The sequence below is a fragment of the Physeter macrocephalus genome, chromosome 8, assembly GCF_002837175.3.
Source record: "Physeter macrocephalus isolate SW-GA chromosome 8, ASM283717v5, whole genome shotgun sequence".
NCBI classification, from domain to species: Eukaryota; Metazoa; Chordata; class Mammalia; order Artiodactyla; family Physeteridae; genus Physeter; species Physeter macrocephalus.
Window position 1 is genome coordinate 121,737,974 of NC_041221.1, and position 26,606 is coordinate 121,764,579.

The window sequence follows — 26,606 nt, forward strand, 5'->3', positions numbered from 1 at the left end:
CACGCAGGCCCAGCGGCCATGGCTCACGGGCCCAGCCGCTCCGTGGCATGTGGGATCCTCCCAGAACAGGGCACGAACCCGTGTTCCCTGCATCGGCAGGCAGACTCTCAACCACTGCGCCACCAGGGAAGCCCTGCACCCTCTCTTCTGAAATGATCTTAAAATTTAGAGTATATCACTCTCTCTTACCATTTCCGCATAAACCTTTTTGCTCTATATTTTCTCACTTGTTCCCTAGATAGCCTTATATACTGAAGATACAGAAAGAAATAGAAAAGGACCGCAGAAGCTCTGAAGGCAGGGTTGGGAATGACAAAGATCTCTAAATGTTTGACGTTCCTCACACTCTTTGAAGAACAAATGCACCCAAGTGTATGGTCTTTAACGAGATGAATGCACATGCGAGGATGTTTTGCTTTGTTTTTGTGCCTTCTCAACATAAATCTTCAGGCAGACATTTCTCCTTAATACATCCAGTATTCGGGAAATTGTTTTTTGGCCATAAAAATGCATTAACAGCTCCAAAGGAGCAATTACACCATGTATTGTAAATGCCCAGTAAGACTAATACACCACACTTATCTAAACCTCAGTGAATTCAGGGCTGTGGTTTCGCTAGTACAAAGGTGACTCAGATTTGTTCAAGAAATAAGACCCCAGGGGAGAGGGCTTCCCTCTGTTGTGTCAATTACAATGATACAGGTATAAAGCAAGAACCTGATCCCATTTTGTTGCTTTTTAAAGAAGCCCCAGCATCTAGAATGAGGCTGTATGCACAAAGGTGTGTTTATGCCAGTACATTCCCATGGTGAATTTCTGCAAGCCCTCAGAAGCGGTCCCCTCACATTTGGAAATCATAGTGTCTTATGCAGACAGTGAGTCAATTACTGAGGCTATATGCCTGGTTTTAGAGTAGACTTTATTTATTACCCTTGTTATGGCTGGGATATGGAGGACCCAGCTATAATTTGTGAAATCAGATTCTTCTACTGTTGCATTACAAATCTCATTGGATGCAGTGAATCTGCTTTATTCGGGTCCATTCTGGATTAACAGGAAGGGAAATATGGATTTTTTTCATCCATATAAATAATAAGGTCTTGTTAGAGACTTGTTTCTGATGTTTATGGATTTCTCTTTAGTGTATACAGCCTATGGAAAATTGTTTTTAAGCAATAAACAATAATTGTATTTGGGGACATAGAGGTACTAGTGCTGTATTGCATTCCGCCTGCTGATAAATTTCTCTGGCCTATTTTTTTTTCTTATGCAGACATAAAAATACAAACAATAAATTTTCCTCCCTCTACTGCAACCTTTTCCTCTTCCACTTTATTTTCCACTACATTTCTCGATTGATATTACCTTTTTAAATTGCTAAATATAAATATTCCACAATGAATGTCTGTAATTAGGTTGTCTGCTCTCCTTCAAGGACTTGTTAGAAAGAGAAAGGGCTTTAATCTAAGGCAAACTAACAGAGCTAGAAGTTAATTAGAAATTAGCCATATATCCTGGGTAAATTATTTATGCTAAGCCATGTGTTACTGTAAAAATAATATACAGTTACACTGACTATTGTAAACATAAAATAATTAACAATAAAAGGGAAGATATTATCCCTTAATAGAATCCTTTTGCCAAGACCAATTTAATTTTCTCTCTCGTAATAGTGAATGATAAGCCAGGGTCTCTGCTTTGTATATAAAGCACAAAGGTTTTCTTACAATCTTTCTTCAGTTCTCTTTTCTCTCTCTTTCTCTCTCTCTCTCTCTTTCTCCCCCTCCCTCCCTCCTTCCGTCCCTCCTTTTCTTCCTCCTCTGCATTCAGACTTATTCTCTGATTTATATATTCTTTTAATATGTCTTTTCTTCTCTTTCCATTTTTCTCCCTTTTTGTCTTTTCCTCTCTCTCTTTTTCCACTTTTATCCTCTTTTAATTAAAAACTGGGTAAACACCTAAAATCTCACTAAACACGCTTCTTTTCCTTCCCACCCTGCTCTCTGTTCCTTTTTTTCTTTTACTTTCCTCCTTTTTTCTTTTACACTCTTTGGTATGCAGTCTTTTTACAAAAAGCCCTAAGATGCAGACAGAAAAATGCAGTGTATTTTAGTTCTCACGTTCCTTCCTATTCTATTAGCAAGGACATAAAGGTCAAAATGGACCAACCCTGGAATATCCTCTCAACCCAGTTAGGGACCTTTGAATTCAACTCAGATGGTTACATATATGTTTGCTTCCTGCGGTGAACACGTATGTATTGTTGGATTTTACATCATCCCGTTTGGGAATAGGCCATTTGTATTCATATACTTCTGCATGCATAAGCACTATTAAATATGATCTAATGAAGTGTCTCTGTGTCTCAAATGCAGTTACCTGAGGACTCTCCTTACAAAACATGCATTGAATTTTTTTCCCGTTCATGCTGGCAGCAACAAATATTGTGAGGCTTTTACATGGTTGGTGTAGGTGTTGTTAATGTACTCTCCACATCCATTTAAATGCAAATCTTCATGCAAATAATCACTTGGAGGAAGAAAAGAGAATGTGTTTAGCTGAAGACAAAGCTAGAGGGATAATAGGAAGCATGAATAGGGTGTCAGTGGAGGGCTACACAATAAAAGCCTCCTCTGCACGTAATGGAAACACATTAACGACAGCTCAGAGGATTTCTCAATAGATTCTTACAGTATTGTTGTAGGTAAACATGATTCCCAGCAGGTGAAACAAAATGAATGAATTTGGAAGAAATTTACACATGACTCTAGGGAAAGCAAAAGGTCAAACTGGTTGTACAGACCAGGCCCTTGATCAATGCCCAAAATATTAACCAAGGACAAATATTTACACTTCTTTCAGAAATCCAAAATTTGGAACCAAACAGTTCATTGTTCAAATGACTTGATTGTTAAATAATGCTGTGGGGCTAATGTTTCAACAGAAAAGTAGGAAATGAGCTGGGACTGAATAAATATCATTATACTTGAGAACAGCAACTTTGAGGCTGAATTTGGCTCTGGGGAGCACTGGATTGTGATCTTAGGGAAATTTCCAATTTGCACTATTTGCAAAGAAAACGTTACATCAACAAAGGTTAAGTGCTGGCATTAAGAGAAGCAGAATGGCCTAGAGTTTCCCAGTTATTTCTATTTTAAGTACTTCTCCAAGTTTCCCTTGGATGCAGTCAAAGGAGTTGACAAGAAACCAAGGAAGTTACAAAATAACAAGGCCAAAGGGCTGGTAATGGTGTATGCAGGGAAAAAAATGGTCTGTTCATGTCATATACTTCCAAACGAATGGACCTATTTGTGACACATGTTGTCATTTTTGAAAAAAAAAAAAACACTTCAGTTTTCTTGTATGTTTCATGATTTGCAATTGCTCTGTTTGATGGCACCAATAGAGCAATGAAACTTGGAAGACTTAATTTGGGCATATTTTGGAAGGGTGTCAGTAGACTTCAGGCAGTATTATGTGCTCTTTAACTTGGAGTGATTTCACATTTCTTGGAGAGTACAACTGGCTGGAATCATCACTTCTGATTTCCTTGGCTGCATACAGTCCAGCCATCTCTGCAACCCCCATCACCACATTGCCAAAAGGAAAAAAAGAGTAACAGAAAAAATTTTTTTAAACTTTTCAAAAACTAACTCTATGAGTTTTATTTTTACCCCACAACAAAATGTTTTTTATCATTTACATGAATATTCCTTTTTGACAGCAGTTCTCTCGTTCTTATTATTTTGTTTAGTTAGGTTAGTTTTGTTCTTTGAAGCATTAGGAATCCTGAGACTATTCCCTCCTTCTGTACTCACTCAACCTGAACTGTCTATAGTTGCATGCTATGTGCCCATCAGTTTCACACTCTTAGACTATAATCAGAGTTGAATGATTCTGTAAAAGACTGGGCTCTATGTAAGAATAGCAGGTGGTTAATAGTGAAGGGGGGAAAATATAAAAATTTTTTCTAAATATATACAAAGAGTTAAGGTGAGGGAAAGGAGAGAAATAGAGACAACCTAGACTTGAAAAGACTCCTAATTTTTCAAGCATTAAATTGTTCACTGTAATAAATAACACATGCTGCAATATATAGACAGAGAGAGAAAGAGAGGTTTAAATTAACTTATATTTAAGCTATTAAATAGATTTAATAATTATTTTACTTATTTATTAAAATATTGTTTAAATGATTAAATATGTTTGTTATTAAATATATATTTGCATATATATATATACATATGTTTTTAACTCACGTAGTATGTTTTCCATAAAGAACAGGCCAGGATGAAGATATACTAGTCAGGATAAACTGGGTAATGCCATAACAAAAAAGGCCAAAATTCTCCGTGATATAACCCAACAAAAGTTTATTCTTAGTCACAAAATATCCACTGTGGGTCCGGGAGACTTTCCAGGGCAACTGATCTCCATGCAGTGACTCAGTCATTCAGTCTCATGGACAGTTTGCTTTGTTATAGCTGCACTATCTGAGGCTATGGCTTCTCTGTTACCTCAGTGGGAGAAAAGAGCTACAACTGCAATGAAACCCTTGGGCTTGGTAGTGGCACACACCATTTCTACTTGTAGCCCATTGGCCAGAGGTAGTCACATGGCAACAAGAGCAGGATGTGACCCTCCCACATGCTCAGAGGGCCTAGAGAACCAGATATGAGTAAGCAGTGGAAGTCTTCAACATGGAAGAATATAGTGATATTAGATGTAATTGTTCTCCTTTGTTCTCCTTCTTAGAAAAATCCATAGCTTATAATTAGTACCTTGCCTATCACATTCAAAATTCATTTTATATTATATTTGTAAGCTTGCCTATTTTACTTTCAGTGGCTTATGAGATCTTGGAGGTTAGGAAACCCATTTTGCTCATTTTTATACCCAATTGACTTTGCATATAGTGGGTGTGCTATAAATATTGATCTAACTAAATTAAGCTACTCTTTCTAAAATAATCATGAACGTTTCCATGAAATTTCTTGGTCCAGATATCAGGCCATAACCCTTAGAAAACTGTCTAATGCCTGGACACAGAAGTCATGGGTAAGTACAGAATTCAGTGGCCCAGCTGGACTGCATCAGTAAATAGCACTGAGTATATTTTTTAGTTAAGATATTTCACATTTCTTCCTTTTTTGACAGAAAAAAGAATGACACTTTTTGGAAAGAGATACCATGTAGTGCTATGAAAATAACACTGGACTTGAGTCTAGAAAATTGTGTTTTGTCCTGACTCTGCCCTTAACTTGTATATTCATATCAACTCACTCAGCCTGAGTTTCTTCACATATGGAGTGGTGAATTTGAAGCTCTTAAGTCCTTTCCAGCTCACACATGTTGTACCCTAAGAATTGCACAACTTAAAGGAGTTTTTAGATAATTTTTTCAGAACTTTTCCAGACAGTGTTTGTGAAATAAAGTAATTTTTAGCATCCCCTTACCACTTCTTCCTAAGCCCCTTTTTCATTTTAGTACACTGTCTATTGTGATCCTTGATTAGTCAGCATCCCTTCTTCCCCCATTTGTGTTTAGCTAAAATTTACTGTCCTGAATTCACTCCAAAACTTATTGTTCCTACTTTCCTTTGATGCAAAATGAGCTAAGTTCTAAATAAATAAATTTGACAAAAAACTTGTGATCCTCCAGTACACGGAGCCTTAATGATAGCTATTCACTGCATCCTTCAATGGAAGCTAAAGGCACCAGATCTCCTCTCCTACTAAACGGTGATAGCCAGCCTATTGGATACGCGACCCAGAGTCAGCCAATCAGATGCTCCTGTTCAGGGCTTTGAATCTTTGCCTTGTAACACTAAAGCACAAGAATTGTTTGGATTCATTTACATCAGCAGAAATGATAGGAGCATCTTCATTAATTGGGAATAGGGGGAGACACTTGTCCTTTCAGTAGCAGAGGTCCTATCCTACAGTACTGGTAGTAGTAACATTCTGGTCAGGCTGCTCCTGCTAAAACATGACTGCAGTGTTTCCTGATTCTTGACCCTCTTGGCTTTTGTCCATTTTCCTAAGCCTGATCCTTCAAAACCCTCCATGAGCTTTGCAAGAAATTCTTCTGTTTGCTTAAGACCACTGGATACCATTTTTGTTTCTCACAACTAAAAGATTCTTAACTGATTCAGAGTGATCAAGAACAGGGCAAGGACGTTTCCTCCCTCCATTTCCTTCCAACATCCTACTAGAAGTCCTTGCTAATGCAATTAGGCAAGAAAAGGAAATAAAAGGTATACAGACAGATTTGAAAGGAAGAAATAAAACTGTCCTTGTTCACAGATGATATGTCTATGCAGAAAATCCAAAAGAATCAACAACAACAACAAAAATTCTGGAATTAATAAACAATTTTAGTATTATAGCAAGTTTGCAGGATATAAGATTAATCCATAAAAGTCAACTGCTTTCCCTTATACCAACAATGAACAAGTAGAATTTGAAATAAAAAACACAGTACCATTTATATTAGCATCCCCAAATTAAACACTTATGTGTAAATCTGACAAAATATCTACAAGATCAATATGAGGAAAATTATAAAATTCTGATAAAAAAATAAGATAACAAAATAAATAGAGAGAAATTCCATGTTTGTGGATAGGAATAATCAATATTGTCAAGATGTCAGTTCTTCCCATCTTAATCTATAGAGTCAATGCAATCATGATCAAAACCCCAGCAAGTTATTTTGTGAATAATAACTTACTGACTCTAAAAATTCATATGGAGAGGAAAAAGACCCAGAATAGCCAACACAATATTGAAGGGAAGCAAAGTTGGAGGACTAAGAGTACCCAACTTCAAGACTTACTTACAAGGCTAACTGATTCAGAGGCTATGGCTGATAATGAGTTAGTTTGCTACTCTAATTGTTATTTAACAGAGATAGCAGAGATAGCCTGGTTTGACCACTAATATGTTAAAGCAATGTGGTGTTTACATAGTGTCAACAAATATATTATCTCATTTGATCCTCCAATTAACCTCAGAAGGGCACAAGATATAAAAATATAAATATTTCCAACTGAAGGGTGTTGAATTAAGGTTCTGTGAAAGTAACTGATTTGACCAAGGTCAGCAAAAAATTAAATAACATATAAGGATTCATAACAAGAACTAATCATTCCAAATCCAGGCCTCTTTTACTGTTCCACCCTGCTCTCCTTCAAAGGAGTTATGTTATCTGCATCAGCTCAACACGGAAGAGAATTTTTCATCAGGAGGCGGAAAGGAACACCCCTGAAATCTCCCCCAAAGCATAGTCCCTTGCTTGTATGGACATAAATAACCACAGCCTTATTGAATTCTAGTTCTGTCACATTGCCACTACTCAGTGTCACTGGCTCTCTGGCAGGGTATAACTAAACCCTCTGAAGAAAAGTAAATTCAAGATAATTAACAGAATCTATGAGATATAACCACAGAAACCAAATGGATATACTGATTTCACCTGCTTAAAGAGATGTGAAACTTCTTGTGTAAAACTCTTTTGTATTTCAGCCCATAACTTTTTTGACATTGTACCTCTTCCTTGTCCCACTGTTTTGACTTCTCTTAGCTCTGTATGGAGTATGAATCCTAGGAGTATAAATTATTTTTTTAACCATTTTTAAAAATTGAAGTGTGGTTAATTTACAATGTTGTGTTAGTTTCAGGTGTAGAGCAAAGTGATTCTATCTATGTATCTATCTATCTATCTAAATATATATATATATATATATATATATTCTCTTTCAGATTCTTTTCCATTATAGGTTACTACAAGATATTGAATATAGTTCCTTGTGCTATACAGTAGGTCCTTATTGCTTATCTATTTTATATATAGTAGTGTGTATATGTTAATCCCAAACTCCTAATTTATCTCCCCCCACCATTTCTTTGGTAACCATAAGGTTTTCTTTTCTTTTTTGTATGTTGTGAGTCTATTTCTGTTTTGTAAATAAGTTCATTTGTATCATTTTTTAAAAATTCCACATGTAAGTGATATCATATGATATTTATCTTTCTCTGACTTATTTCACTTAATATGACAATCTCTAGGTCCATCAATTTTGCTGCAAAAGGGATTATTTCACTCTTTTCTATGGCTGAGTAATATTCCATTTTATGTATGTGTATATAAATATATATCTCACATCTTCTTTATCCATTCATCTGTTGATGGACATTTAGGTTGTTTCTATGTCTTGGCTATTGTAAATAGTGCTGCTATGAACATTGGGAATCTTTTCGAATTAGAGTTTTCTCCAGATATACGTACAGGAGTGGAATTGCTGGATCATATAGTAGCTCTATTTTTAGTTTTTTAAGGAACCTCCATACTGTTCTGCATAGTGGCTGCACCAATTTACATTCCCACAAACTGTGCAGGAGGGTTCCTTTTTTTAGGAGTAAAAATTTTTCAAAATGCAATCAAAGAGTCTTATCTGTTTTCTAAATTCCCACCTGTCTGAATCTGCTCTGCACACTTCTATTCTAAACATCTGTTTGGAACCTTGTTTCCTAAAAGAATGAACAGACTTGAAAACTCTGATGTCTTGGCAAAGAGAAAATAGAGAAAAATAGTTATATGAACTATGCAACTCTGAGGAACCAGTTCAAAAGCCAGTGTCCCAACTGTAAGCAGTTTGTGACTGACTGGGAGGGTTGACTGAGCTAGTAAAGTAGTATCAGGATGGCTTAAGGTAACTGTGGTTATAAGGTGAGATGAAGGGGGCAGGAGTGGCAACATGACCCCCATATTACGGGTATATTTCTGTTTCTCTTGATACATAATTGAGCCACTAGACTCTGAAAGCATAGATGCAATTACTAGGGTGCTTCACTCATTAGAAGGAGTAATCTTAAGGAATACCATCCCTGGGGATTAAAGAGGGCATGACAATGTGAGGCTTACCTAAGAAGTATGTATAAGAAGGGACTAGCAGTGTGCAACTCTAGTCCTTATTAAATTTCCCTGTGGGCAGGAAACAGCTCCCATGAAACTTCATGAAGGAAACCTAAATGCCTGCCATCCACTGGGTTTTGGGAGCAGTCCCACTTTGCTTTCTATCATGGCTAGTGACAAGTAACTTAAAATGGATATGGATTTAGTGGGTCAAGGAGGTGTAAACATTCACATTCTTTTCTTACAGATAATGTTATAAGAATTAGATTACAAAAAATAAAGGAAAGATAATGACAGCTAGAAAGAGAAAAGGTGTGCAGGCCACATCCCTGAGGCCAGCAATAAGAATGGAAGAGAGACAGAGAGAGAAAGTGTGACCTTTAAGAAGCCTGTAGGGATTCTGCTTTCAAGACTTTCCAAAAAGATTCACTCTATCAGTCAATGTTCTGTGTTGCAGATAACAGAATCCATTACAGATAATATAAAGAGAATGGAAATTTTTACAGGATAGAAGAGAGCTCACAAAATCATTGTGTGATTTGAAAGAACATATTATAAACTGAAGTTTCAAGGAACAGCTTCCAGAACTACTCTTGACAACTGGTATGTTAAAGAATTTATAGTATGTGTCTCTGTTGCAATTAGGAAATGCTGAACCGAGAAGCTGCCTGTGCAGCTGCCAGCCCCAGAATCACACTGCCTCTGTCCTACTTGGTTAGATCTCATGCACATAGCCCCCACCTCTTGCTCTTTTTCTCCTTCTAAATTTCATGTGAGTGTGTCTACTTGGAGAAGAGAGGTTAAAGGAACACCCAGCTGAAAAGAAATCTGTCAGATGCCATTTCCAGCTTTCCAGGCTAGCATGTCTGGGAGAACATGCTAGAAGGACTAGGTCTCAGTGAGACAATGAGCAGGATCTGCTACACTGACCTCTGTTATTCATGCTCACCGGTCTCTAAACCAAAGGCAAGGCTACATGAGTATTTGCTTGTCCTAACGTAATATGCTTGTTCTTAGGAAATTACAACACAGATTTCACCTTAAACACATAAATCAAGCTCCCACTAGAACTCCTTTCCTCTTCAGGCAAACATCATCAGGAAAATTGGCAAGAAAAATTGTCTCTAGAAGAAAACAGGAAGCCTTGCCCAGGAACTGCCCTTCTGAATTTTCTGGAGATGTGGATTGGCACAAAGAGAAGAACAGAAAAATCCTCAAGTTCGTAAAACAGAAGTTCTGTTACATTTTCAAGGCACAGCCAAAGCCTTGATCCCAGAGGCAAGACTTTAACTAGGTGTTCTAGGAGTTCAGTAACAAAACCACCTGATTGGCAAGATTCCTTCTAAGTCTCTTAAAACGTATGTGGAATATCAAGGATTGCCAGTGGAGAAAAGCTTGGTGTCGGGGAGAAATACAACTAGAAAGGCAAGAAGCTGAGCTTGTGTGTTTCATTCCTAATCTAGACTCAGGTATTTGGCTTCTACTCTGTCTGAGGTAGTTTTCAAGATACACAGCCAGCAGACCACTGTATATACACACAGCTAACTGGTTATTATATTTTGTTCCCCCATCTTGCTTGCTCCAGTTTTCCTGTGATTAACAAGACATAAGTAATAAATTAAGGGCTTTCCCACATGAAGCTTGAAGAGCTATTTGTTTGCTTGCTTATTTTAGTTTCATCATCAAAGACCTTCAGCAAAGACACAAATCCCAGTATTAATTCTCATGAAAATTCATAACAACACTGGATATTGTTATCTCTAAGGGAAGTGGAACATGTGACTCTGAGCATTGCCCTGCCCTTTCAGATACAGTTGACCCTCTGCTAATCATGGCTGTGAGTCATTAAACCAGAGTTATCATCAAGTAATATGTTTGTTAATTGGAAATTAGAATCCTAAACGAAAGCTGCCTTCATCTTGAAAATCATGAGAATCCGGATATAAATTAAGCCTCCACTGGAAGCTGCTGTGGGGAACCATGAAATTCAAAATGACATTGCCATCCTAGAAAAATCTTCAGCCTACTTTTTGTTAAGAATGATCAGAAGAGAGCTTATTTCCTATTTGAAAGGGTGAGTTCTCTTGTTCACAGGAAGATTCCAGGAATACAACTGCAGTTCGGAAGTGAGAATCATCTATTGCACATTGTAATCACCTCTTCCTGGAGGTTGATTCATCTAAAAATTCAAGGAACTTGAGCAAAAGAGTTGGTATAGGTGGGTCCACCAAGGGCTGTCAAGGTCCATTTGCATTGTTTCTCCTCATTTAACGTCAGTGTGACTACTCTATTTAGAAAAGTCACCAGGACTTTGCCATGGGCTGGGACTGAAGCACGTCAGGTCCTGAAAGCTGTATGCCATCACTATTGTACCTTCTGAGGGAGTGCAAACCCCTTCCCCATTACAGGAATGCTGGGATGATCCCCTTCTCCCCACCAGGAACTCTGCGAGTTTCACTCCTGCCATGACTCCTTCCACAAAGATAAAACAGCAGCTGACTCCCTCTGCAGGGCTGGCACTGTCCTCTCTGGAACTGAGAATGTCTCTGGCTGCGACCAGCACGGCTGCCCTCTCAGAACCTCTCCCGAGGGTTTTGGCTATGCATCAGTTTTGCCTTCCTTGTCTTAGCTCTTCAGTTTCGGTGGCTTTCCATGTTGTGGACCACCTGCTCAGACTGTGCAACCCCCTGCATTGCTTTCCCTTTGACATCTACTTCCTCCCAATGCCAACCTGCTGGATTCTTTCCAGAGACCTTTGTTCTAAGCCCTGCTGTCAGGGCTGTCATTTTATACTCTTACCTTCTCACCTGGTCCCTGGCCCTCCAGTTCTGTTTTGACTATAAGTTTTCTCCTCTGCTTCCAGCTTAACCCTAAGTATTCTACCTCCACACCATCCCTCCAACCCCTGCCAGGCTGGCACATCCTGGCCTTGGTCTCTCAACGTGAACTAAAATCCCCATCTATGTTCAATATTTCTCTAAGTGGCTTTTCATCTAGCTTTACCTACACATTTTTCACTGACTCAAGGATACGATCATATCGTTAAAAGAGTTCATACTGAGTACCTGGTGATGAATATAAGTAAAATGAAATAGAGCTATAGCTAGATGCTCACCACAGCCACACAGGCTGTTATTTTTTGATAGATAAGATGCATCTGTAAGAACACTTGTGCTTTAAAGATTTAGTGATTCAAGGAAATGATAAGACTTCAAATTACCTTTCCTTGTTTTATACTAGTACCAAAATAGAAAAATCCATTCCGAGGTCCAGGCATGAGACTGCATCCTCCTTTACCTCACCTGCCCTCACCTAAGTGCAAGGAGAGCTGGGAAGTGTAATGTACCTGGGTGGCCATTGTGCAGCTTTCCAGTACTGTGAGAGAAATATAAAAGTGATTGTAGTGGACAGCCAGCAGTCTCCTCCACAACTTTTTAACTATTTGGTACCAAATAGATCAGTGATTCTGACTTCTGTGGATGCCTTTCACAGGGTCACAAATTATAAATCTTCTTTTCGTGTAATTGATAGGATTTAAAAATTTTTGATACTGGCCCATTATTTTCTCTCACTGCATTTGCTAACGGTATTTGGAGATGCTACATGGCCTCACATTTTCCATTGAAAAATGGCTGTTGAAACCAGTGTAATTTCAGGGTGGCCCATAGGCAGGAAGATTTTTTAAAGCCTTCCATTTCATTTTTACACATAAGAAGGCAACTTACAAAATGGCAACCCAAACTTAATGCAAACAGTGTTGATTACATTCAACATCTAAAGCTCAACTGAGTCTCAGCAAGCTAGACTTCCAAGTTCATCTTCTGCATATAGACTTTAGTCTGTTTTATCTCTAACTCTAAAAATAAAGTCTTCTGAAAGGAAATCTGGGGAATCAGGAAGGCTTTTTTGTCTTTCTATCTCAGACCAGTCCCAGCATTTTATGGCATCCCATGTGCTAACTCAGCCGTCAAGTATTGGAACAAGTTAAGGATTAAGAAATCAGGTTGCAGGCAATCTGTAGCACCATGCAGTATTTACTGCCAGGCAGCTTATATCAAATGTGCCAGTAAAAAAAGAGCCAGCACATCTATTACAGAAAACAAATCCTGGAAGAGAGATGGGGGCGGGGGGGTGTGGGGGGAGGAACTGAGACATTGCCAATATTTTAAATAGCTCCATGTGATACACAGTGCTTCTGTACCAATAGAAAAGGAGTAATCTTGATGTTTTAAAAGCAGCAGCATTCAGAAGTAAACCAGAAATGGAAGAACTGCTGGGGCAAAATGGTCTCACGATCTTTTGGTAAAGACCCAAAGAACCTGTTATAGAAGTTCAGGGAAATGCTTGAAACTAAGCAGGACCCTATGGGGCCTTCTCAGGTACAAAATCCTTTTCGTGTCCCCCATTTCTTGTTTGTAGCTCTTCCCTGAGTTCCAAAGAGTAGATTCAAACAGTTACTAATTAAGGACATGAGGGAGTACAGAAACAAAGGAAAAGTAGTCAAGAAATAATAGTGCAGCAATAAAGCAGAGTCCTAGTTTCTCCCCAAGGGACATATATAACAATCTGATGCATATATTTGAGTTCTTCTACAGGAACCGATGTCCCCACCCAAGTGGAGGATGGTGACTACATGCTGAGCACCAGCACATAGACCCCAGACTGGTTGGAACCAGAAGGTTGATGATTGAGATTCTCGAATCACCACCCTGTTACCTCACCACTAACCAATCAGAAGAAAGTCATGCACCCTGCAGCCCTCACCCCCAAATGTGGCCTTTAAAAATGCTTCCTTGAAAACCATCAGGAATTTGGGTCTTTTGAGCATGAGCCACCCATTCTCCTTGCTTGGCACCTGCAATAAACACCATACTTTCCTTCACCACAACCTGGTGTCAGTAAACTGGCTTTACTGTGTGGCAGGCCAGCAAAATGTCAATGCGATAAGTTCATATATGCCCTGAAAAACCATCCTGAGATGAGTCAACTTTGGGAACATGCAACATTCTTGCCCCCAGAAAGTTTCGGAAGTGATGTTACAAATTCAAGAATATTTTATTTTAAAATGTAGTTTCCAGAATATTAGCAATTCACGTGACCAAGACAACTATATCACATGACCTGCTCATCTCAAAACTCCCAGAAATTTCCCATGACCTTAGGACAGTGCTGGAGTGGAGGCTAAGCAATGACTGGTACTAAATTTGCTGCTGGCCCAATGGGATAAGAGCTCAGCGACAGATTTCATTTAATTTAGGAAAGCAAATTAGCATGAATTCTCTTATACATGCATGTTTAGAAAGAAGATTCACATCCACTAAGATAGAAACCAAAGAGTAGAATATCATTGGTATCTTTATGAGCTTTGTAGGGGGAAGAATTTGCCACCCTAAAATATGTCTCTTCAGTATATTAATTGTTTTAAGCTTTGTTTTTGTTTTCTGAGAAAAAGCAGATGTGCGGAGGGCTCTGAAAGCCAAGTAAGAGTTGCCCTTTTGTAAGAAACATTTTCATTGGTAAGGGAAATCTCCATTTATAAGGGTGTCTCCCCTTCTGTACCTGGAGGAAGAGGAGGACCAAATCTCTAAAAACTCTTATCAATAGAGAAGGCAATGACTTAAATCTGTCTCACAATCACGTTTCTTTCCTGGGCTTTTCCTGGTAACCTCCCATAACTGACTTTCTCCACCCTCAACATCCTCTTTTATCTTTAGCTAGGGATGGTATTTACAGTGTAGGCTTCTGCCATTTTGGTGAGTTCCTCAGTTTTCCTGGGTCTCTCCCAAGTATACATGTAACTGAACTTTGATTTTTCTCCTGTTAATCTGTCTCATGTCAATTTAATTTTTAGACTAGCCAGAAGAACCTAGAAGGGTAGAAGAAAATCTCTTCCTCCCTAACAGTGCCCTTTGCCTTGTATTTATGTAACACTTTTAGATTTTCAAAATAATCAAAGCAACTTAGCCATGTGGCTATAGGCAAAAGAATTTGCCTCGATACACCAAGTTAGACAACAAAAGAACTGTGGCTGGCCTGAGAGAGCACACTACCTTCTGAGGTGAACAAAGGCAATTTTTGAAACATACACCCAAACAAGTAGTACCAAGAGAATTGCCAATTCCAGATGAAAATGTATATCTTCTAAGATGTGGTAGATGGTGGCCATCTTTGCTCTTCTTCATTAATCATTTTCAAACTGTTCTCTGAGGAGTCCTAGGCATTCCACTGGTTGCCTTGGAGAGAGTGCTGGGGGCTTGGATGGGGACCCAGAGCTTCACTCTCCCTTTCCATCCAGGCTTCAAGTGTCACAGCCCTGCTTTTCTCAGTTGGATTCTGACTAGAGCATGTGGTTCACGTGGTTTCATTTGGAGAAAAGTTCTGCTGCTCAAGCAGGATTATAAACCACTTTTAGAGACTGGTTTTTTGTTTGTTTGTTTGTTTTGTTTTGTTTTTTAAGTGTCTTCCCAGCCCCCTCATCTGTAGTGGCCCAAAGAGTGATATAACAAGTCAATATGTAAGCAGATAAGTCAGGGAGGTCCCCAGAGAAAGAGAACCAGGCATGGCTTTCTTGACATAAGAGAAACCATTTTGGCCTAAGCCACTTTGTGATCTAAGCCTGGCCACAGTGGTTGCCCTTGAACAGGTCTCAGTAATTAATGATCTCAAGGGAACAAAGAAATGCAGGAACAGAGACAAGGCAGTCAAACAATAGTGTAGTGATAACGCAGGGTCCTAGTTCCTCCTCAAGGGATATACATAATAATATATCTTTGAGTTCTGCAGGCGGGGGATGGAATGATCATGTTAACCCTCCTGATTTCAAACAACTAAAGCTTGGACTTTGTTGACCTTTGCCCCAATTCTGTGTGAATTCTCCTCTGCTCAAGCCCCTTTGTGAACATGCATGAACGCTTAGCTTAAAACTTCCCCACTTTTCCTATTCGGGGAGACACTGCTTTGGGAAAGATCCCTGGTGTTCTCCTTACTTGCTGCAAGTAATGCATCCTTCCTTCTCCTGATATTTGGCTTGGTTGTGTCTACCGGCTTGACACCCATCAAGAGGTGAACCCAGTTTTTGGGTAACAACTAGACAAGCACTTCTGAGTCCGCCAAGTAGGTGTGAGACAGGAGGGAAGGGGGCAGGGGACAACCTTTAAAAGAATGACATAACCGTTGAGGGTATGATATAAACTGGTTAGAACCAACTAGACCCAAGATGACGGAAGATTTGACTTCCAGTGGACCTGGAGTCTCATTATACGCTCATTGTAATCCATTAGCTAAATGACACACCCACAGATGCCATGACAGTTCCAAGGCCAACCATAAAAGGCCAAAAAGTTGGGGGGTGGCCCAATTCCTGGAAATCCCCGCCCCTTCTGCAAAAGGGTTGGAATAATCCTCCCACTCATTAGCCTATGAAATTACCCAGCCCATAAAAACTAACCACCCCATGTTTGGGGGCTTCTTGCCTTCTGAGATGGCCCACACTCTGTCTGTGGAGTGTGTATCTCCCTAAATAAACCTGCTTTCCCACTTAGTTCTGGGGCAGAGCCCTCTTGCCTGCCCACGTGTATCCTTCACAAGCTTCCTATAGTAATAAAACTACTTCTTGCCTATCACTTGGCCTCTTGCTGAATTCCTTCTGTGCTGAGACATAAAGAACCTGAGCCTCAGTAAGTCCTGACACCAGGCAAGTAATTTTAATTACTAGACAGTGGGTTCCAGCCGGCGGGTTCAAGTCCCAATCTGAGTTTTGGCTGGGTTCGAGTTCCAATCTGAGGTGTGTGGTTTCAGGTGTGTTCACACCAAAAGGCATTAACACTTACAGCTAAACTCAGTTCGTTTTTACTTGCCTGCAAATTTCCGTTCTAGTTTCATACCCAAATGTCAAACAGTAATAAGGATTTCATCTAAAATGAAATACTGTTTGTTTGAAAATCTACAAGGTGCTTTGACAGCAGGAGAGTGGATCCTATAACAATTTAGTGAGAATCGAATGTGTTACATACATTTCTCTCTCACGGGTACAAAAGCTTGGAAAAGAGGAGAATCCCATCTGCCTGTCGAACAGAGATTAAAGGGGAAAGATTTAAATGCTGGTTTTCATCATTATTTAATAAGCAAGAACAAGCCATTGGAAGCATCTAAGGTACTTTCTATATTACACAGAGGTTACATACTCTCTGTTTTAGCCACACTGCACTGTGCTTTCAATATGTCAAGAAACAAATTTGCTAATAAAATACAATCACCTTCATGAAATCTAGTATTTGTTTATTTTTGCCAATACTGTCAGGCTCTTCTGCAAGGTTTCATCCGAGCATAAGGGGAGAAAAGAGGTTGTACAAGTTTGGTTTACAGAAGCCTGAGCTTTCTGATGATCTCGAAATAAAAAAGTACAAAGTGAAAAGAGTAAGCTGTTTAGACTCTAGCACCAGCTGAGCCTGAAAGGTGTGCTGGAGAGCGGCCGTCCCTCCTGGACACATCGTCCTGGGTACCATGAGAAGCCGCTGTGGCCAGCCTGCAGAATGCCTCAGAACCCTCTCAGATGGCATGACTCCTTCCTCATCTATCCTGCGACCTGAGAGATGGCTCCATCAACCCACACATTTTGTTAGCAGTCAGGGTAGGGGGTCCCCGGAGAAAGAGACCCAGGCATGGCTTTTTTGACACAGGAGAAACCATTTTGGCCTAAGCCGTTGTTTTGTTTGTTTTCTTTTTTTTTTTGGCGTGGGCCATTTTAAAAGTCTTTATTGAATTTGTTGCAATACTGCTACTGTTTTATATTTTGGTTTTTTGGCCGCAAGGCATGTGGGATCTTAGCTCCCCGACCAGGGATCAAATCCGCAACCCCTGCATTGGAAAGCGAAGTCTTAACCACTGGACCACCAGGGAAGTCCCCCTAAGCCATTTTTCATCCAAGCCTGGCCATGATGCCTGCCCTGGAACAGGTCTCAGTCATCAATGATCGTAAGGGAAATAAGGGAAGGCAGGAACAAAGGAAAAGCAGTCAAGAAACAAAAGTTCAGCAATAAGAGTCCAAGTTCCTCCTCAAAGGATATAGTAATATGATACACATGTTTGAGTTCTACAGGAACTAATGCTTCCAAACCCAGGTGCAGGATGGAATGATGACGTTGACCCTCGTGACTTCAATCAACTAAAGCTTGGACTCTGTCCACTGTTGCCCCAATTCTATGTGGAATCCTCCTCTGCTGCAGCCCCTTCATGAATGTGCATGTACCCTTAGCTTAAAACTTCCCAATTTTGCTGTTAAGGGAGATACTGCTTTGGGAAAGATCGGCAGTGTTCTCCTTACTTGCTACAATAAGTAATAATTCCTTCCTTCTCCCGATCTTTGGCTTGGTTGTATCTTTTGGCTCGACATAAGAGGTGAACCTATTTACGGGTAACAATTTCTCAAGCTACAAAACTCAGCATGCCTCATCCTCCTGTTCTCTCTCAGCATCGCCATCTCATTAGTCACCATGGCCTTTCCATTCTCCTGCCTAAATATCTTTCCAATTATTATACCCCACTCTACCTCACCCCTCCCAGGGCCGCCATGCTCACTGAGGCTTTTGTCATGTGTGAAACAGACCATTTGGGACTCCTCCTAATCAGTCTTCCTACTCCTCATCTCCCATCCTTCCAACTCGCAATCCACATTTACCGCACTAGGATCTGATCAGGCCTCTGCTTACCGTCTTTACCTGGCTTCCCATTGCCTCCAGAATAAAGTGCAAAGTCCTTAATACTGCATACAAAGTAGTCTGACCCTTGCCTACCTTCCTAATCTTCTGCCCTATAACTGCCACATGTATGTTCCCTCTCGCCAGCTTGCCTCTCAGCTGTGTGATTATGCCTCACTTTTCACTCCCACGGGCATGCTCACTCTTCCCTCTTAGGAGAAAAGACCTTCTCTGCTTTGTCTACCTAGCAGAATTTTACTCATTCTCCAAGATTCACTTCAAATGTCACCTCCCCTAAGAAATCCCTTCACATCCTCATATGTGTCTCTTTTTGAAGACTTGTCTCAATACACTTGAATTGTTCATTAGTATGTCTGTCTCCCCGCTCCAGGACAGGAACGATGATGCCATCAATACAGACTGCATAGTACAGTGGCTGGCACAAAACAATGACCCCCCAAATGTTGACATATTGACAGCTTAAATGTCTACACAAATTTTCACTACGCCAGGAGCCAAGGGTCCACGCTCCTAATCTCACTGTTGCAACATTCAACTCAACCTCACTGAGGCTCAAAATCTTTAAGAACGAAATTATGGGACTGAGTGGTCAGATGGGCTCTGAGTTTCTTTCCACCTTCAACATAAAATTCTTCAAGGCCATGAACATTTCTTTCTTCAAGAATGACTCCTAAAGTTATAAACACCAGTCTAATACCACCTGTGGCCTCTATTTTCCTTAAATGTCAAGCTACCTAGGCCATTCCGTGCTAATGAATACGGAATCCTTCCCAAAAGGTAATGTATGAATGAATGGAATATTTTTTATATCTTTCACTTTGGTTAATAAATATAAATCTTGGCATTGCTCCCCTATTTCTAAAGCCTTTTCCCCCCATAAAAGTAGATTAATTTAATGGGGGAGAAGATGTTGTTAATTACACACATTCATACATACTCCCAGGAACAGAGCAGAAATCACATAGAATAAGTCCAAAGAACTCTTATTTTGACAAAAGGACAGAATTCATTTTAAAAGACTCCAAAGCCAATGACACCTTCTTAATTTTACAGTTCCCATTTTACTGATATAAGAAAAATGTCATTGACATCACGTTTTTAATGCTTAATCCTGCACAATAGGTGACATGGTGAAGCTAAAAGGGATGCTAGGTAGTAGCCACTTTCAAAGTCGAACAGCCAAGGGGAGAGCAGTGTCACAGCAGAGAAATTAACATTAATTAGCCAGGTCTGGAGGAAATATCTCGAAGCATAATGGAAAAATACGCATACATGCATCAAACTTCTTTTGATGTGCACCCACACTTTTCCAACTGGTTGTTTTTGCAACATATAAGGAGAGTTAGAAAATAATGTAGTTGTACCGGCACTTGACACAATTTTTTTTCCCCAGGCAGACCAATTAGTAATCGCAGCCTTGAAAAGAATCATTTTGTAACTTTCTGTCAAGGGAAATACTGCCAAACATAGCAGAGGGGGAAAAGAACAGATAACATTTATTTCCCTCTGCTGTGACAGCCTTCCTTTTCTCTGAAGAAGATGCTGGCCTTCCTCACACCACGGTCCTGAAACCTTGGTCTGATGCTCCTCTCTTCAGTACATAATCCTGAGCGTGCTGACAGCCAGCACAGTTGCTGCTGAAGACATCTATTCTGGGCGCCAGCAGCCAGTGGAAAGCTGTCTATTACTGATGTGTTAATCGGCACCCTTTTTAGTTGCAAAAGAAATAAATGCCACCTCATGCTGGCTTATAGCAAAAGGGGATTTGGTGGGTCAAAGCCATCAGGGACCTCCTGTTCATCTCTCAAGTCTGCTTCCCTCTGCATCACCCAGGAGGATCTCCCATGTCGTAACACACATGCCCACCTAGAGCTCCAGGGTTACAGGCTCTCAGCTAAACCACCCACCTACCACATAGATCGCTTTCATATTAAGTCCAGGACAAGGTCCCAGACAGATCCATTACTGTTCTACCTTAGACCACTCAGCCTTCACAAACTCGTCCCTGGAGCCAGCGAGGTTCAGTGCTCTGGATGACAGGCTGTGGTCACCTGGGGGCTCCTGGAGCCCGGGGGTAATGAGAATGAAGAGGGTAATTCCCCAGCAAAAAAAAATGGGGTGTATGGGCAGAAGAAGGAAAGGAAAGCTGAGAAAGCAAAAACAACAAATATTTCCTATAAAATGGAGTCACATTTTCCACCCGTAAGATACATACCTGTTTTCTACACAATTAAAAGAAAAAAGGACAAAAAATAAAAGCAAAGGTAGGGAGCATGCTGTTTTTCTCAACAAATCCAGTCTCCTGGGCTCATAGCTCAACCATTCTCACCATTTCACCATAGCACCTTTCCTCCTACGTACCCCCCCTCCAAACCTCCAAGGAAGATGGAAAAAGGCTTACCTTCCACCTGTCATGTCCACCTGTATGGCCCACAGGCACTTCAACCTGAACTTGTCCAAAGCTGACCCCATTGTATTTCCTCTTGAACCTGTTGCTTCCCCCCAGAGTCTATTTCAAGAGGGGCCACCGCCATCGCCCTCCTCTTGGTGACCTCAAAGTCACCAACCCCACCTTCTCCTGCTCTCTCACCATCCCCACCTTCATGCCACCCCATAGTGATCACCAAGCCCTGTCAATTCTCCCTCCTAGATGTGACGCTTGTCAAAGGTGTCCCCTCGGCTCTAACTCTAGTCTCACCACCAGGGGCCTCACCATCCGATGTGGAGTCCCATGGTGATTCTAAGTGGCTTTTCTGGGCCTGGGCTCGCTTCCCTCCTGAGCAGGTGCTGAAAAGATCGCCCCTCAAATCCGACCTCTTCACTCCCCACTCTAGAGCCTGCACAAGGTTCTCCCTCACCCTCCCCTGTGGTCGGTCAATGAAATCTTACAGGGAAGCCCAAAGTACCTGTTTCTTAGGGCTGCTGTAACAAATTACCACAAACTTGGTGGCTTGAAACAACAGAAATCCTCACAGTTCTGGAAGCCAGAATCCTAAATCAAGGTGTTGGTAGGGTTGGTTCCTTGTGGAGGCTCTGAGGGAGGATCCTTCCCTGCTCTTGTCCAGCCTCTGGACACTCCAGCAAGCCTTGATGTTCCTGCTGTGTAGATGTGTCGCCGTGGCAGGTCTGTCTTCTCTCCTGTGTTTTCCCTCAGGGTCTGTATGTCTCACACCTCCCTTTCCTTTTTCTTATAAGGGCAGGAGTCATTGGACTTAGGGCCCAGTTAATCCAAGATGATGCCCTCTCCAGATCCTTAACTTAATTACCTCCGCAAGGACCCTCTTTCCAAAGTTCACATTCACATGTAGCAGGGGTTAGGATTTAGACATGTTTGGGGGAACACAATTCAACCCACTATATCCAATGTATGCAATAATGCTTACAAGAGAAAAGCCAAGCCTTTGTAAGTCATGATTCCATGATTTGCATGACTTGGGCCCCATCGCCCTTGAGTCAAGCTCCCCACCCCCCATCCCCCAATGCCCTGCCCCAGCCACCCAACTCCAAGCACATTGGTGGCCTTTGCTGCCTCCCTTCTCACTGGTGCCCATGCCCTCTCTGTGCTCCAGGCACCAGTTGTGCCTAAGGCTCTGTCTTGCCCCCACGTCATGGCCAGTGCTGGTGCCTCTACCTGGGATGCTCTTCCTCCCCTGCTCCTGTATCCCCTGACTATGAATAGAAGAAGGCTGAGGTCCCAGTGAGAGTTACAAGAGAGTTACAAGCAAAATTTCACACCACTGCTTTCTTTGGCTCTTGCAATGTTTAAGAAAAAAGTTTAACCAACTGCCAACTTTTCAAAATCAGGTGATAGATATAAAAATGCACATTCCCAGCTTCCCGTTGGCAACGCAGCCTGCTTTCTGGTACTGCGGCCTGAGACTGGAGGTGAGTGGTAGCAGCGCCTGCCCACCCCAGGCCTGCATGGGTCTCCTATTCACCCCCAGGCTGCCGCGCTCACCTCCATTACCGCCCTTGAGGTCACTCTCTGCCTAAAGCCTTAGGGCCCAAACTGAGTTGCATTTTCCCAGGGAAACTTCCCCTCTCATCCTCCCATTAATCCGCCCAGGCCCAGCCACCTGCCCTAAGGAGGGGTCCACCTCACACATGTACCCACTGCCTTGTCAGCTCAGGTTATGGCAAAATACCTTAGACCGGCTGGCTTAAACACAGAAATTTATTTCTCACAGTTCTGGAGACTGAGAAGTCCAAGATCAAAGTGCCAGCTTATTCAGTTCCTGACAAGGGTCCTCTTCCTGGCTTACAGACAGCTGCCTTCTTGTGTCCTTGCATGGCAGAGACAAGTGTGTGGCTGTCTTTTCTTTTTCATATAAGGACATTAAATCCAGGACCCACCCTCATGATCTCATCTAAACCTAATTACCTCCCAAAGGCCCCACTTCCAAACACCATCACATTGGGGGATAGGCCTTCAACATATGAACGGGGGGGCACATTCAGTCCATCACACACACACACACACGCACACGCACACGTGCACAAACTCCCTCACTAGCCTGACTCTCCGTTGTTTTCTCTCTACCTCTTTATTTCACAAAGTATTATACAGCCTATAAATATTATACAATTAATCTATAAGCCACAGTATCAAGGCCAAAGCAGGGCACCATTATCCAGGTCCAAATGCCTGCTTATCCTGTAAACCCTATGCTTACTCATCGTTATGCTTACTTTTCCATTTCAAGGCTGTTAGGGTTAGGGTTAGGGTCATTCATTTTAAACTAGTATTACTAGTATTAAAATGGTATTGATGTTGGAAAAAATGGCAGGATCTGTCCAATGCCATACATCCCAAGAAATTATTCTTTATGGATACGATTGATGTTCAGGGACTCGCTGACCCAGGCTTAGGTCATGTGACACATCTGCAGCATTTTATGTCCATATGACTTAAATTGTCAACTAACTGTAGTCTTGAGAGTTTAAAGAAAAAACTATATCGGGGCTTCCCTGGTGGCGCAGTGGTTGCACGTCCGCCTGCCAATGCAGGGGAACCGGGTTCGCGCCCCGGTCTGGGAGGATCCCACATGCCGCGGAGCGGCTGGGCCCGTGAGCCATGGCCGCTGGGCCTGCGCGTCCGGAGCCTGTGCTCCGCGACGGGAGAGGCCACAACAGAGGGAGGCCCGCATACCACAAAAAAAAAAAAAAAAAAAACTATATCAAAATGAGAACTGATAACACAGCTGGCCAAGCCCAGATTTCCCTTTAGGATAATTCATCTCCTTACACTGAGATGACTAAAAGTGCAGGCTCTGAATGTGGAAGCTTGGCAATGCTACTTTATTGCCCTTGGCCTTCATTTCTTCATCACTAAAATGGGGGTGGTGGCAGTACCTCCCTATGAGATTGTCATGAGGGTTAAATAAGTTAATATGTGTGATGTAATTGGGACAAAACCTGGCACCAAATAATATTAGCTATTTTTATTTCTAGCGGAGGAAACAGAGTCCTAAAGACAGGACTTCAAAACTCAGATGTTTATAGGGACCATCCAAAGGTTTAGAGAAAACACACACCTCATCTAAGGGGCAGCTGTTACTAAGTTTCAGAGACAATGAGTGTCCAATGTGGTCTTATCTTCCAGTGATTCAAGAGAATCAAAATGTAGGTTTTTACATGAAATGTCTGATTTTTCATGTTGCTAATTAATTTAACTTCCAAATCATTGCACGACTCAATCGGAAGACAGCAGTGGAACATCAGTGTATGTGTTCTATCCAGAGCAGAAAGGGACATGGCCTCTTGCTAATGTGTCCCTGCATTAATTTTACCCATCAGCGCATCACAGGCCCCTCCCTGCAACTCCCCATTTACTGCTTCTGTATTGACTTAATCCATCTCACAATCCACCTGTTCCTCACTTTGTCCCTAAATTACTGAAAAAAGATTGAAACCAGCAGCCAGCCACCCAGGCCAATTTTAATTGAAACGGTAAATTGCTGCAATTACTCCTCTGCCTTGCAAACCTGCTCTCTGGAAGCACAAGAGGACTCCAGACCCTCTGCAAGATATTCAGCAAAGCACACTGCTGAACCCCACCCTGAAGGAAGCCCACCACCAACCCCTAGCACTGCCAGATCTGTCCTCTGCTTAAAAACACCCAAGCTAGATTTCACACGACAAAATGCTAAAACGCCACCATGGAACAATTTGTTTTTTTCCCAGCTTCCTCGCTTGCCCTCATGTGCAATATGTCAAGTTTCTAAGAACACCATTTCTTTTTCCAGAATTAAGCCTCACACATTCGCAGAACCACTTAAACTTCCTGTCTCCACCAAAGTGGTCTCCATAGCTAAGCAGACAAGAGGGAATTGTTGGGAGGCCATCTCAGGCTCAGATTCCCCCTCAACAAAGTGCCTGAAGATCAGGAAGTTAATGTTATTTAACTGGAGACGACAGTTCCTCTTTAAAACAGTGGAGCCCAGAAAATAACTCCAACCTCATCATTTTATTACTTTACTGTTGGGCTTCTCTTTTTTAAATGACTGCATTGTGCTTTTTGCACCTCTATCGTACTTTACTATACCCTGAAGGTGTCATTTAAGTGTATTTTTATTCTCATTTTAGGGCATATGGTTTGCAGTTTTGCAATGATTGAAACAAGTTGGAGTTGTAATAAAGTAATTTGAGAGAGGCCAGTCTTTGAAGCTTGTAATTTTAAGGGCTTGAATTAGGGGGAAAAAAAATTTGTTTTACTTACTTACTGTGGTTAAAAGGACCATTACATTTGCTTGTAAATCAGTCATAATTTGGGAAAGGATGGTTTCTTTAGAGCCTCAGAAAATGGCCCACTTGCCACCAGTATATTTTCCATTTTGGCTCAGCAATAAAAAGTATTCAGTAAATGAAAGACATTGGATTTTGTTTGGATTTCTTTTTTGAACTTTTTTATATAAAACACTTCTGTTCCATTAGGATAATCCTATTTGACTTGCTTCTCTCAGTCAAAGAAAAGGAAAAAGCTATTATAACAGAGCCAGGAACAAAGGATTTCCCACCCCTGGTCAGGCTTTTGATCCTCACATGGTCATAACAGGCCTCTGGCAGTAGCCGATAACTTCCGGCTTCAAAGGAGGGGAAACAGGCCTAAAATGAATGTACCTCCCAGTGATGTCATGAGGTTTGTGGCCAGCAGATTGCTCTCCTGACCCCTGTGTACAATCACTTTCTGCCCTCAAGTGATGGATACAATTACCACTGTTTTACCTACAGAGAAACACCCACTATTAATTTATGGCCACTGAATTCACCTGCCTGTGTGGAATACAGTCATCTGTTGAACTCCATCATCTCTCACTACACTTGTGTTAAGATAATCAAAGAATGGGAAGCACTGAATCCCTTTTATTCTTTGTAAAAACTCCAGAGCAGAAACCAACAATTTTACAAACAACTCACCATAGCAAGATCTTTATAAATGAGTCTTTCTGCTAATGTAGCAATTGCTTTACATAGAAAAAAGAAAATATAAATTTGATGTTGTCCTAGATCTATGCAAATAAGAAAAAAACACTCATAATTTTGGAAAATATCTAGCTCAGCAACTCCATCAACTTTCAATTAACCTCAGAAGCGCCAGGCCATTTCTGCTGCCAGACTAGCTCAAGAACTCTCCAGGACCCGTTAAATCTTTACACCAGACTTTTTCCATGTTTATTAATCTCTTCATTCCCTCCCTCCCATACCCCTGTTCTCTCCTCTGCTTCCTCCTCTTCCTTTTCATCCTTCTCCATCTGCCACAATGCAATAGTGATGCTGGGCAGAAGTCATGACCACCACTGTGGTACCAACAGGAATTAAGAGTTAATCTGGTGGATGCCGTCCCTGATATTTTTGCACAGGTTGAAGTCAATGAAAAAAAGATTCGACAGGGCTTCCCTGGTGGCGCAGTGGTTGAGAGTCTGCCTGCCGATGCAGGGGACACGGGTTCGTGCCCCGGTCCGGGAAGATCCCACA